A 15,556-nucleotide genomic window follows, 5' to 3' on the forward strand; every position below is an offset into this window, starting at 1 on the left:
TAGACACTTCGACAATTGCCTCCGCTGGAATGAACTGGATATGCATGGCCATGCAAACTTGAATATTCAAATATTTTTATGACTCGAACATTGGATATATTCGAAAATCGAATCGATCAACTGCCGAAGTGATCTCACTTACTGCCCAGAAATCTCACTCATATCGTGATACATTGTGTGATCACCCAAGCACACGTGGAGTGAGGCGGGGGGGCGTGTCGGCGTCTTCAGCTCACCACCTGGACTATTACAAGGAAAGTATCCTCGGTCCACAGGAGGTAAGAGTGAACTTTCCTAAACTATTTGGGACTATTCAAACATTGCAAAGAAAGTGCGGAGCTGATGACTTAAATCAAATCTCTCATGTAAGTGTGCTATCCAACAAGAGGCCATAAAGCACTTATATATAATTTACGACTCACGATTATACTGGAAGCAGTGTAACAATCGATTCCCTTGATGAAACATTGACTGGGACGATTTTTTCAAGCGATTATTTTCAAGAGATATCGAATGAAATTATAACCATTCCAGCATTATTATATGCGCAGCTTATTATCAGGTGCCGCATTGCACAGAATTTCACCATTATTTTGGAAGCACTATATAAGTATTATATTCACCAAATTATTTAACAGGTCACAATTTTGAATACAGACTTTTTCTGTTTGGATATCTGTCATATCATATTTTGAAGGCACTTTATGATTGATTGCACTTTGCACTATTATATGTTATTAGTCTAGATCACTATTTACAGGTACCTTAAGAAATACTGTTGCTGCTATTGAAACATCTTATATTGCTGGTATTGCCACACACCCATATTGCGGTTTCTGTATACTTGCCTGCATCGAGGGTCGGCCGACCACGTGTAGGGAATTTTAGAAGTTATTTTAATTATGTATTTTATGCTTTAACACATACAGTACAGACCAAAAGTTTGGACACATCTTCTCATTCAAAGAGTTTTCTTTATTTTCATGACTATGAAGGCATCAAAACTATGAATTAACACATGTGGAATTATATACATAACAAACAAGTGTGAAACAACTGAAAATATGTCATATTCTAGGTTCTTCAAAGTAGCCACCTTTTGCTTTGATTACTGCTTTGCACACTCTTGGCATTCTCTTGATGAGCTTCAAGAGGTAGTCCCCTGAAATGGTCTTCTAACAGTCTTGAAGGAATTCCCAGAGATGCTTAGCACTTGTTGGCCCTTTTGCCTTCACTCTGCGGTCCAACTCACCCAAAACCATCTCGATTGGGTTCAGGTCCGGTAACTGTGGAGGCCAGGTCATCTGGCACAGCACCCCATCACTCTCCTTCATGGTCAAATAGCCCTTACTTTCAAAGTTTTCCCAATTTTTTGGCTGACTGACTGACCTTCATTTCTTAAAGTAATGATGGCCACTCGTTTTTCTTTACTTAGCTGCTTTTTTCTTGCCATAATACAAATTCTAACAGTCTATTCAGTAGGACTATCAGCTGTGTATCCACCTGACTTGTCCTCAACGCAACTGATGGTCCCAACCCCATTTATAAGGCAAGAAATCCCACTTATTAAACCTGACAGGGCACACCTGTGAAGTGAAAACCATTTCAGGGGACTACCTCTTGAAGCTCATCAAGAGAATGCCAAGAGTGTGCAAAGCAGTAAACAAAGCAAAAGGTGGCTACTTTGAAGAACCTAGAATATGACTTATTTGTTGTTGTTTTACACTTGTTTGTTATGTATATAATTCCACATGTGTTAATTCATAGTTTTGATGCTTTCAGTGTGAATCTACAATTTTCATAGTCATGAAAATAAAGAAAACTCTTTGAATGAGAAGGTGTGTCCAAACTTTTGGTCTGTACTGTATGTGATTGTATTTTATGAGCCATTGGATTTTATTTACAACCAATAAATATATTGAATTGATGCCGTAGTAAGAGTGCTCGCTTATACTGTTTTCTATTTACCCATTTTATTAATTGAGGCAGGGTGTCCTCAATTTGATCTAGTAGCACCGCACCATCCACAATCAGAAGTGAGCCACTCCATTGAACTCATTTATTAAATTTTTAATTACATTCAATTAAAAAAGCATTCAGATCCAGGTGCTGGTTTGAAAACTGTAAAATATTTTTCATGGGACAATCCCTTTAAACATAACAATTCTTGAAGTAGACCTAATCATATTTAAATATGTTTTAATAGTTGAAACTATATAACGCTCCACTTTCCCTGTACTTTCCAATGTTACGTGACTCCAATTAGACTACACTTTATGGGTAGAATATCTTCATTAGGATGTCCCAGATGCCACATAGAAGAAGCTGACTTTATACACAAGACAAGTATGTCTTTAGGAATTTGTTGTATGGTAATATTGCAACGTTTGGCCTAGTTGGGAGCAGAACTTCTAAATTTTGCACTCACGCTCTATAAACAAATATAAACACCTAAAGATGTAATTGCATGTTTGACTGCTCATGTTTCCCCATAAAACTATATGTTATGAATAATAACTGCACAAATTTGAATTTTTTTCAACTATGATTTATTAATAATAATAATTTAGAAAAACAGGATTAGAATGTAAATAACTCATGACAGTGTTTATTTGCAGTGATAGTCCCAAAGACAGTTCTTGTCATCTGAAAAACAGAGACGGACATTGCACTTGCTGCACAGTGTGCTGGTATATCCTTTATCACAGTGTCTGCAGCATCCTCGCATGGTTTTCACTGGGAAATGTGCAATTATGTCCTTACGCACATCTGGTGGGGGATGAGAAGATGACCTTTGGGCTGAAATCACATTTGGTGGACTCCCATCACCTGCAAATGGTCTCTCCTGTGCATTTAAAGGGCTCCTTGATGTGACTGGGCTCTCACTGCTTGATGATGGTCACTCTCTCTTAGGTTTGTTGGGAGCTACATTCATCAATATGAGAGAGGATGCTAGTTCTGCCTGAAAATGTCTCCTGTTCAGAATCTCCTCATTAGGTATGCTGAGAGTTTTGCAGTACTGTTTGTAGAGGAGCCAGGCATTGATCACGGCAAGGATAATGGTATGCCAGAAGATGTATATGTACCAGCAGCATGCTTTCATATGGAACTTATATTTGGCTGCAAATGAGTCCAACTAATCTACACCTCCCAATGTAAGGCCTGTCAATTTTAATGTAGGTTTTGGTGGCTTTGTCCCAGAGTTGAATCTTCTGCACAGGCTCTGGGCCTACAAAGGTTGACACAAGCGTGACTGCCCTGTTGTCATAGCGTTTGACAGCACAGATGTTGTGGTTCCTTTCCACTCTGATATCAAAGCTTCCTCTCCCCTTTATCTTCAAATTCTTCTCATCTTTAAGGTTATAGTTGGGTAAGTGCACTTGCTTGGCTGTTCCCACATAATGAATTCCACAATCAAGGAGTTTAGCTACCATTGGGACAGAGGTGAAGTAGTTGTCTGCGAAAATCTTGTAGTTCTGACATTTTGGGAGTGTGGAGGGAAGCTTCATCACAACATCACCTGACAGTCCAAGTTCAGATTTGGCTCGTACACTGTCAACACTGCCTTGATACACATCAAAGTCACAGAGCAGTTATTCCAGCCCTTACCCACAGTTTGAACCCCCACGGGTGGGGCTTGCCTCTCATATATTGCTTGATGGAGCTGAATTTCTCCTTGAAAGGAATCATCATCTCATCCACAGAGTTGTGCTCTTCTGGTACCACCTGCAAACATTTCCCTCTGAATTAATCAAGCCATGGTCTGAGTTTCCAGAGTTTATCTTTCTTTTCTCCCTCTGACACTGTCAAGTTGTTTGTAAAATGTAATGATGTCAACAGAGATTGAAATCTGTTGGTGACATCACATTAGAAACAAGGGGTACAGTGTGTCTGCCTCCCAATACTTTAGAACTCTAGGCATTTAAACTAGGCCCATCTTCAAGTACATGCCAATCGTCTGCTCAATTTTCTTTGTGTTGGTGTTTAAATATATTCCAGTCTTTTGAAAGCTGTACTCATTCGTGTTTTTGGTCAGAGCGTGAACCATGTCTTCTGAGACAAACCTCCAGTGTTGTCTGGAGGGAAATAGCAGCATCAGTGATGTCTGGACCAGAAAAATCCGTATTGGGACTGACAAAATCCTTTTTCAGCCAGTGATACCTGTTACGGGATATGGTCTGTATGGTAGGCTTTCTTCAGTTGTCTTGATTAGGGTTGAGCGAACCCGAATTGTAAAGTTCGGGTTCGTACCGAACTTTTGGATTTTTAGACCCCGAACCCGAACTTTTCAGTAAAAGTTCGGGTTCGAAGTGAGTGTTCGCCAATTTAATGACACTTTTTGAAAGGCTGCAGAGCAGCCAATCAACAAGCGTTTAACTCGTGTGCCCATAGAAGCCAATCACAGCCATACCTACTAATGGCATTGCTGTGATTGGCCAGTGCAGGATGTGACCCAGCCTCTACATAAGCTGGAGTCACGTAGCGCTGCACGTCTGTCTGCTTTTACTAGTGTAGGGAGAGGTTGCAGCTGCTGTGAGGGAGAGAATAGGAAAGAATCTGTTATGAGAACTTGTTAACTCAGCGATCTACAGCGATTTTGTTTTGTGGGTGCAGTGCAAAATTTTTTTACCCTGCTCTGAGCCCAGTGACACAGAAAAATAACTTTTATCTGTCTGTTAGCTAGGTGGGCATCGGCGGCCATTTTGTGCAAGTTCAGTGCACCAGCACAGCATATGTGCCAGGGACAATAATTTAACCCTGTTCTTTTAGTTCAGTGGGCAACATATACCCATTTTTTAAGTGCACCTGCACTGCATATGTGCCAGGGGAAGGCAAAATAATATAGGGAATCGTTCTGTGAGTTCAGGGACCTAGGGGGTTACATATTCACATTTTTTTCTCTAAAGTACAATCCAAGTAAATCCATCTGTTAGATTCTGTGGGGAAAAATAGTTTTTTCTTTATTGCTAAAAAGTACATTTGCGCCCTGCACTGCATTTGTGACAGTCCAGTACAAGTGTTAAATACCGCTGTTATATTCTGGGCTTAAAAAAAACACCCATTTTGTGCAAGACCCTACATCTGGGGCCTTTGCTGCATTTGTGACAGTCTAATACAAGCTTTAAATGATGCAATTATATTTTGGGTTTAAAAAAACACCCATTTTGTGCAAGACCTTACATCTGTGGTCTTTGCTGCATTTGTCACAGTCAAATACAAGCTTTAAATACTGCAGTTATATTCTGGGTTTAAAAAAACACCCATTTTGTGCAAAACACTACATTTGGGGCCTTTCCTGCATTTGTGACAGTCAAATACAAGCTTTAAATACTGCAATTATATTCTGGGTTTAAAAAAACACCCATTTTGTGCAAGACACTACATTTGCGGCCTTTGCTGCATTTCTGACAGTCCAATACAACCAGTCAATACTGCAGTTACATTGTTGGTTGACAAATTAAAAAATGTTGTGACCATGAAGTAATTGTATAAAATTCGCCTGTCACACTGTGTGACCTCAAGGCACTGCCTTACTCTTAGTGAACTTAATTGTTGACTATTGGCGGTTACATTGTTGCCTGACATAAACCATCTGTTAGATTGGTGGGTGAACGCAAAGAATGAGGAGAGCATCAAATAAGGAACGTGGCCCCGGTCGTGGTGCTGTTGGAGGAGCTCCTGTTGTAGGGAGAGGACGTGGTCGATCTGTGCCAACTACAAGCATAAGTGAAACACGTTCCTCAGGTGAGAGTAGGCGGCAGAACTTTCAGCGTTATTTGGTAGGGCCGAATGCGGCTCTATGAATGGTGAGGCCAGAATAAGTACAGGTGATAGTAGATTGGGTTGCTGACAGTGCCTCCAGTTCCTTCACATTGTCTCCCACCCAGTCTCCTGCTGAAAGATCAGAGTTGGTACCTGCAGCCAATGTCCATCAGTCTTTCACCTCACCCCCTTGCAAATCAGCCAAGCAGTCTGAGCCCCAAGTCATGCAGCAGTCTCTTCTGCTTTTTGATGACTCTGCTAGCAGGGTTTCCCAGGGCCATCCACATAGCCCTGCCCCAGAAGTGGAAGAGATTGAGTGCAATGATGCCCAACCACTTATGTTTAGGGATGAGTACATGGGATTATCACCGCAGAACGTCTCGGATGATGACGAAACACAGGTGCCAACTGCTGGGGCTTTCTGCAGTGTGCAGACTGACAAGGAAGGAAGGGGTGAAGATTGGGTGGAAGATGATCTGGAGGACGATGAGGTCCTCGAACCCACATGGAATCAAGGTCATGCGAGTAACCTGTCTAGTGTGGAGGAAGAGACGGTGATCGCACAGAGCCACCAGCACAGCAGAAGAGGGAGCAGGGTGCAAAAGCGGAGCGGCCGTCCCCTAGACAGTACGCCTGCTACTGTTTACCGCACCAAGGGAACGTGCACACCAAAGCCAGCTCCAAGGAGTTCTCTGGCGTGGCAGTTCTTCATACAATATGCTGACGATAAGACACGAGTGGTTTGCCTGCTGTGCAATCAGAGCCTGAAGTGAGGCATAAACGTTCTAAACCTGAGCACAACCTGCATGACCAGGCATCTAAGTGCAAAGCATGAGCTGCAGTGGAGTAGACACCTCAAAAACCAAGAAAGGTCTCTGGCTCCTCCTGCTTCCTCTTCTGCTGCAGTCTCGCCCTCTTCATCCACCTCTGTAGTGACAGTGCCACCTGCCAGCCCGCAAACAGAGGATGTGCCAGCAACGCCACGACCTGGGTCAGCAAGCATCTCCACAATGTCCCATGGAAGCATTCAGCTGTATATCTCCCAAACACTGGAGCGAAAGAGGAAGTACCCCCCTACCCACCCATGATCCCTGGCCCTGAATGCCAGCATTTCAAAATTACTGGCCTTTGAAATGCTGTCATTCCATCTGGTGGAGACGGAGAGTTTTAAAAGCCTTATGGCGGTGGCTGTCCCACAGTACATCGTGCCCAGCCGCCACTACTTTGTCAGGCGAGCCATCCCTTCCCTGCACAACCAAGTGGGGGACAAAATCAGGTGTGCACTGTGCAACACCATCTGTGGCAAGGTCCACCTAACTACGGATACGTGGACCAGTAAGCATGGTCAGGGCCGTTATATCTCCCAGACAGCACACTGGGTAAATGCAGTGGCGGCTGGGCCTGAGGCGGATAGCAGTTTGGCGAATGTCCTTCCACCCCCGAGGATTGCAGGGCGCTTCTCTTTGCCTCCTGTTGCTTACTCCTCCTACTCCGCTTCCTCATCCTTTACCGCCTCCTCATCCGATCAGCGTAACACCTTTCCCACCAACTTCAGCACAGACAGGGGTAAACGACAGCAGGCAGTTTTAAAACGTATCTGTTTGGGGGACAAAACACACTGCACAGGATCTGTGGACGGGCATGGGACAACAGAACGATGAGTGGTTTTTGCTAGTGAGCCTCAAGCATGGCCTTAGCAGCACTGGGCCTAGCAGGTTTGATGCACATCCCTTGCCTGGTGCATGTGCTAAATTTGGTGGTGCATAGGTTCCTGAAAAATTACCCCAATATGTCAGAGCTGCTGCAGAAAGTGTGGGCCGTCTGTGCGTGCTTTTAGCGTTCTCACCCTGCTGCTGCTCGCCTGTCAGTGCTTCAGCGTAACTTCGGCCTTCCCTCTCACCGCCTCATATCTGACATGCCCACAAGGTGGAACTCCACCTTGCACATGCTGGCCAGACTATGCGAGCAGCAGCAGGCGATAGTGAAGTTTCAGCTGCAGTACGCACGGGTGAGTTGCTCTGCGGAACAGCACTACTTCACTACCAATGACTGGGCCTCCATGCGAGAACTGTGTGCCTTGTTGTGCTGTTTCGAGTACTCCACCAACATGGCCAGTGCCGATGACGCCGTTCTCAGCGTTACTATCCCACTTCTATGCCTCCTTGAAAAAACGCTTTGAGCGATGATGGAAGAGCATGTGGCACAGGAGGAGGAGGAGGAAGAGGGATCAGTTACAAGGGTTTCAGGCCAGTCATTCACAAGTGGCTCTGAGGGTTGGTACCTGCACCAACATACGCCAGGTACACAATTGTCGAGCCAGGGCACAGTTCTGGAGGATGATGAGGTGGAGAATGAGGAGGAGGAGATGGAGGAGGAGGAACCATGTTCACAGCAGGGTGGCACCCAGACAAGCTTATGGCCATCACTGGTGCGTGGCTGGGGGTATACAGAGGACACAGACGATACACCTCCCACAGAGGACAGCTTGTCGTTGCCTCTGGGCATCCTGGCACACATGAGCGATTACATGCTGCAGTGTCTCCGCAATAACCGCTGAGTTGGCCAAATTCTAACTTGTGCTGATTACTGGGTGTCCACGCTGCTGGATCCCCGTTACAAGGACAATGTACCGATCTTAATTCCGCCACTGGAGCGTGATCGTAAGATGCACGAGTACAAGCACACGCTGGTAGACACGCTGCTGGTGGCATTCTAACCTGTCAGCGGGTGCACAGTGGAAGCACAAGGCGAAGGCAGAGGAGGAGGAAGAGGTCGCCAACGCAGCTGGGGCACCGCCAGCACCTCACAAGGCAGGGTTAGCATGGCCGAAATGTGGAAAATCTTTGTCATCACGCCACAACAACCAGCACCACCAGCTGATATGGAGCATCTTAGCAGGATGCAGCATTTCACCAACATGGTGGAGCAGTATGTGTGCACACGCCTACACGTACTGACTGAAGGGTCTGCCCCCTTCAACTTCTGGGTCTCCAAATTAGGCACATGGACTGGGCTTTCCCTTTACGCCTTGGAGGTGCTGGCCTGCCCTGCAACCAGTGTATTATCTGAACATGTGTTTAGCACGGCGGGGGGCGTTATCAGAGACAAGCGCAGCCACCTGTCCACAGCCAATGTGGACAAGCTCACATTCATTAAGATGAACCAGGCATGGATCCCACAGGACTTATCTGTACCTTGTGCAGAATAGACATTGTTATACTACGGCGCACTTTCTCATTGTTGTATTTTTAATATTTCCAAATGTACTCTAATTTAAAAAATAAACCAGTGTTGGCTACCACCTCCTCCTCCTCCACTTCCACCTACACCGCTACGTCCACCGACTCCTCAACCTCCTATTCCATATGGACCTCCACCTCCTAGATCAAGATTATTATTTTTTATTTTTATGTATTTTATGTTCTTTTAAGTCAATTCACTAATTTGTCTGGTACATTGTTGGGTGACATATCCCAAATTTTTGGCTGTGATATACCCCTCCTCTACATAGTGGACAGGGAAATACATTTAACTAATTTGTCTTTTACATTGTCGGGTTAAATTCACGAATTTTTGGCTGTGATATAACTCTACTCTACAAAGTGGACAGGGAAATACATTTCACTAATTCGTCTGTTACATTGTCGGGTGAAATTCACAAATTTTGGGCTGTGATATACCCCTGCTCTACATAGTGGACAGGGAAATGCATTGCACTAATTCGTCTGTTACATTGTCGGGTGAAATTCACTAATTTTTGGCTGTGATATACCCCTGCTCTACATAGTGGACAGGGAAATACATTTAACTAATTCGTCTGTTACATTGTCGGGTGAAATTCACCAATTTTTGGCTGTGATATACCCCTTCTCTACATAGTGGACAGGGAAATACATTTCACTAATTCGTCTGTTACATTGTTGGGTGACATTCACCAATTTTTGCCTGTGATATACTCCTGCTCTACATAGTGGACAGGGAAATACATTTCACTAATTTGTCTGTTACATTGTTGGATTGACATTCACAAATTTTTGGCTGTGATATACCCCTGCTCTACCTAGTGGACAAGGAAATACATTTCAGTAATTTATCTGTTACATTGTTGGGTGACAAATGCTCATCTTTTGCGCTAGAAAGTACATTTGCGGCCTACACTGCATTTAGGACAGTACGAATGGTGAGGCCACAACAAGTACAGACGATAGTAGATTGGGGGCTGACAGTGCCTACAGTTCCTTCGCATTGGCTCCCACCCAGTCCCCTGCTGAAAGATCAGAGTTGGCACCTACAGCCCATGGCCATCTGTCTTTCAACTCACCCCCTTGCAAATCAGGCAAGCAGTCTGAGCCCCAAGTCATGCAGCAGTCTCTTATGCTTTTTGATGACTCTGCTGGCAGGGTTTCCGTGGGCCATGCACATAGCCCTGCACCAGAAGTGGAGGAGCTTGAGTGCACTAATGCCCAACCACTTATGCTTCAGGATCAGGACATGGGAAGACCACCGCAGCATGTCTCTGATGATGACGAAACACAGGTGCCAACTGCTGCGTCTTTCTGCAGTCTGCAGACCGACATGGAGGGCAGGGGTAAAGAGTGGGTGGAAGATGATGTGGAGGATGATGAGGTCCTCGACCCCACATGGAATCAAGGTCATGCGAGTGACCTGTCTAGTTCGGAGGAAGAGGAGGTGGTCGCACAGAGGCACCAGCACAGCAAAAGAGGGAGCAGGGTGCAAAAGCATCTGTTACATTCTTGGGTGACATTTTACCATTTTTGTCATGAATAAACCCCTGCTCTGCATAGTTGACAGGGACCGAATTTTTTTTAAATCGTCTGTTCCATTGGTGGGTGACATTAGCCCATTTTTTCCGATGAAAAACCCTTGCTCTGCATAGGTGACAGGGACTTAAATTTTTTAAATTCGTCTTTAATTGACGCGCACCCCCACCTTTCATTTCGATCCTTCAGCTTTAACAACTTGTCCCACATTTCCGCTCGATCACATTTCAGCCACTGACCTCCCTTGGATGTGGTATCCCTTTCTCACGCTACCTCTCCAGCGTGGCACCCTGATTCCTTGCTACCCGTGATCACCATGGAAGGCGCAGAAAAGAACATCGAAAGTTGATAGAGAAGTTATCCAATTGGATCATGTACGTCACAGGAAAGTGCGATCAGGCAGAAGTTATCTAGAGTCAACAAAGCGGCAGCAGGGCCTCTCCTGGCTAATGTTTCCAAATCCAAAATACCCCAGTGACATTCCCTGTAATTTTTATTAATTATTCCAATAACAGGGCATCTTAAGAGTTCTGTATTGTTATTTATCGTCACTACCTCCCCGAGTCGGGAGTGGGTAATTGCCCCACGCGCCCTCCTTTACTTGGAAGCTTCAGCTTCAATAATTTGTCCCACATTTCCGCTCGATCTTATTTAATTTCATCCATTGTCCTCCCTTGGATGTGGTATCCCTTTCTCAGGCTCCCTCTCTGGCATGGAACCCTGATTCCCCGTTACCCGTGATCACCATTGTAGGCGCATAAAAGAACATCGAAAGTTCATAGTGAAGATATCCAATTGGATCAAGGCCGTCACGTGGGCGTCCGACATGGTTGAGCAGTATGTGTGCACATGCCTACACGTACTGAATGATGGGTCTTCAACTTCTGGGTCTCCAAATTGGGCACATAGCCTGAGCTTGCACTTTACACCTTAGAGGTGCTGGCCTGCCCTGCAGCCAGTGTATTGTCTGAACGTTTGTTTAGCACGGCAGGAGGGGGTTATCACAGACAAGCGCAGCCGCCTGTCCACAGCCAATATGGACAAGCTCACATTCATTAAAATGAACCAGGCAGGGATCCCACAGGACTTATCCGTACCTTGTGCAGAATAGACATGTATATCGGCCTCACCCAGCCATTGTACTCCAGAGCACTTTCTCTTTGTTTTATTTTTTTATATTTCACAATGTTTTGGGGTCTACCCAAATTTAAACAAAGATAAATAAATAATAAAATAAAAAACAAAACAAAAAACCAGTGTTGGCTACCTCCTCCTACTCCACCGCCGCTTCCACCTACACTGCCACATCCACCGCCTCTTCAACCTCCTACTCCATATGGACCTCCTCCTCCTAGATCAAGATTATTATTTTTTATTTTTACGTATTTTATGTTATTTTAAGTCATTTCCCTATCCACATTTGTTTGCAGAGCACTTGCCATGCTCTTAACCACATTTTGCTGCCATTTTTAGACCTCTAGCCCTTTCTATTACTTTTTTAGAGACATTTTAGTGCTCAAAAGTTTGGGTCAAGTTCGGGTCAAGTTCGGGTCCCGAACTCGAACTTTTTTGTGAAGTTCGGCTGAATCCGTCGAACCCAAACATCCTGGTGTTCACTCAATAGTCCTAATATCAACACTGCGTGCACAGTCAGTGGTAGTGATGAGCGGAAGGGGTCATATTCGAATTCGCAATATTTTTCAAATATTTTGTAGAATATTCGGCGAATATTTGCGAATTCGAATATTCGTTATATTCTACGATTTATTTACTCGAAAAATCGACAAGGTAATGATCGCGTAATATGCAAATTTTGATAATGCAAATTTTTATCGCAAATTTTTCAATTGCCGAGCAAAAACATAATTCCTCCCTGCTTCTTGCTTGTGGGCCAATGAGTCATAGCACTATATCAGATATATTAGTTTTTTTTGAATATTTGTTATATTCTAAAACAAGAATATATAGCAATACAGCGACTATTCAAAAAAAAAAAAATGAATGTACAGGAATTTAGCTAATATAGTGCTATAATCTTTTTTTTCAATAGTTGAAATTTTTTTCCAATCGGAACTTCAGATGAGAAAAAAATGACAACTATTAGACAAAGAAGATTATAGCACTATATTAGCTAAATTGCTCTATATTCTTTTTTTTTATATATTCGCTATATTGCTATATATTCTTGTTTTAGAATATTCGAAAAAACAAATATATTCGATATAGTGCTATATATTTGTTTTTTAGAATATTCATCATTTTTCCCATTTAAAGTCATGATTCCTCCCTGCTTCTTGCTTGTGGGCCAATGAGTCATTGGCCCAAAAGCAAGAAGCAGGGAGGAATCATGTTTTAACTTTGCAATTGAAAAATTTGCGCAAAAAATTCGCATTACGAAAATTCGCATCACAAAAATTCGCAATAAATATAAAATCTCGAAATTACGAATATATATCACTATATTCTAAATATTCACGGATTTTCGAAGTACCTATATTCGCGATAAAAATTCGTAATTCGAATATTCGTGATCAACACTAGTCAGTGGGCTGTTGATTTTCTTTGTCCACTTCACTGGCATCTTCATCTGCCTCCTGATCACTTGCATCAGTGTCATCTTATTCTATCTCAAAGTCAATCTCTCCATTTTGGATGGCAGCAATAACATCCTGCACAGGCCTATTATGCCCACTACTTACCATATTAAAAGGATTTCATGCAACCCCCCAGACGTCTAACACATGATGTGCAAAGTCCTCAGGCAATATGTAAGGTGCATGTGCTATTTTGACTACCAATCTAACCCAATGTTGTAGAATTACACCATGGACATAACAAGCTCTAAATCAAATTTGATAAAAAATATTCCACAGTAACTTAGTATCTACATGCTCTAGACATTCTACTAAACACCTAAAAAAATATTTCAGGCATTTTTCTTTCTTAAATGTTGTAATATCCAGTCCAAACAATGGGATGAGCTACAGGAGTGATTGCAGGTAGAATGAGTTCTTCACCAGATGGCCAGGCATATATACATATTTTTTATCCAATAGCATTGCAGGGCTAAACAATAGGGTCCATTGACAAGTATCTTTTCAGAAGAGCTAAAGGTACGTAATGTAATTTTACAACAGTGGGTCTTACTTAAGCTAATTCAATATATTATTGCTACAAGTACTAGACCTACTATGAGATATACTAGAAATACCATTACCACGCACTTCAGGTCTTTGATTACGTGGATTAATAGTCACAGAATTCTGGTATAATTACTAATGTATCTTTATATGTCATCTGATAGATGGCCCCAAGGCCTCTGAACATACATATACTGAAATAAACCGTAAATCAGGCCATTCCCTATATAAACATAATTTGTAAAAAAAATAAAAATAATTAACCAACAAAATCTGGGATCTCTTGCAATTCACTATTAACAGAGTTTTCTTCTTTTGCCTTACGTCATTCTGTCTGCCATTGTCCAGCTCTTCTGGGTGACCAAAACACTTCCTTCTTGTCTTAATCTGTAAAGGAAATGAGATATTGGCCTTCCCTGAGCACCAACGTGGTGTTTGTATATAGTATACTTTAATAGGTCTTGAACGTGACCCATATATCATAGTAACCATACAAACCAAGTTTATCATGTCATGTCATATAATTTTTGCATGTTTGCAGTCCTGCTTTCTTTCTTGGATTTATAGCCTGTAAACTGTGCTATATTTTTATTCAATATAAATAGTTGCTTTTTTTAAATGTTCATTAGCTGTTTGTGTGCAAGTAAGAAAATGGAATAAATATTTGATGTGATAGTGCTAGTATAATATCACAGTGGGCAACTATCCTGAATTTGCATGGAACAGTCTGTAATTTCCAGAGACAGTCCCAGCAAATTTAGGCTGTCCTTGGACAAAAATGGTTGGGTTAATACAAGCCCTGACTATAAGTGGGCATTTCTGGAGAATCTGGGGCGTTCCCGGGGGCTAGGCTTACATGTACCAAATTTACCAACTAAAATGTTGGTAAGCATGTAAAATGAAATTGTTCTAAGTGTAGCTCAAAACAAAGCACCAACACAAGATTGAATACACCTATGGTAATAGTCTTTAAAGAGTTATTTCTGTGTCACTGGATTTATACAAAGCAGATCTTTTGCCTATCTTCATACAGTGTATATACTGTATATAAGCAGCAAATGTACATGATGTCATATGCATCTTTTAGCCTGCTTCATTCTATAGACTCTGCTGATGTTAGCAGAATCTATGTGGTGTGCCGCAAATGACAGTTTCTCTGTATGGTCAAGAGCTAGTCTTAAGTCATGTCATCATGCATTACCATGACTATCACAATTAAATGCTAGAATAATTCATTTTAAAGTAAAATTTCAGTGGTAAAGTTAGTTATTCTGCCCCTGACATTTTATTAAAATTATCCTAATACTTTACATTTTGTATTTTTTGACCAATAGGCCCTGCTTATAACTTACATGGCTTCAAAATGGTTCAGACATAGGAATACCCATGATTGATATGAATATTACCATATAATAATAATAATAATAATAATCTTTATTTATATAGCACCAACATATTCCGCTGCACTTTGCAATTCAGGGATTCATGTACAGTCATAAATAACATAGCAACAGACAAGTCAAAAATTAGAACAAGAGGAATGAGAGCCCTGTTGGCATATTTATTATTGGTTTTAATATCAGATGAAATTACATGAAATTAGTTGAATTTCGCAGTTTCTTTTAGATACAGTTCTGACAGGACATCAGTAACGCTCTTCAAAAGGACACTGGAAAGTATATCAACTTGAAAAATGTCATTGTACATCAATGAATCAAGAAATGTTAAGATATCCTAAAACCCAGGTACATAACCTGCTGAAAGAACAAAGAATGAAGGAATTTCATGTCTTGCTTTAGATGAAAGAAGCAGAACTGGCTCCAGGATCTTGTAATGACCTATGACTGAGCTGCTAAATAAAAGTGGTTTTAA

This window comes from Bufo bufo, chromosome 2, assembly GCF_905171765.1.
Source record: "Bufo bufo chromosome 2, aBufBuf1.1, whole genome shotgun sequence".
Classification (NCBI taxonomy): domain Eukaryota; kingdom Metazoa; phylum Chordata; class Amphibia; order Anura; family Bufonidae; genus Bufo; species Bufo bufo.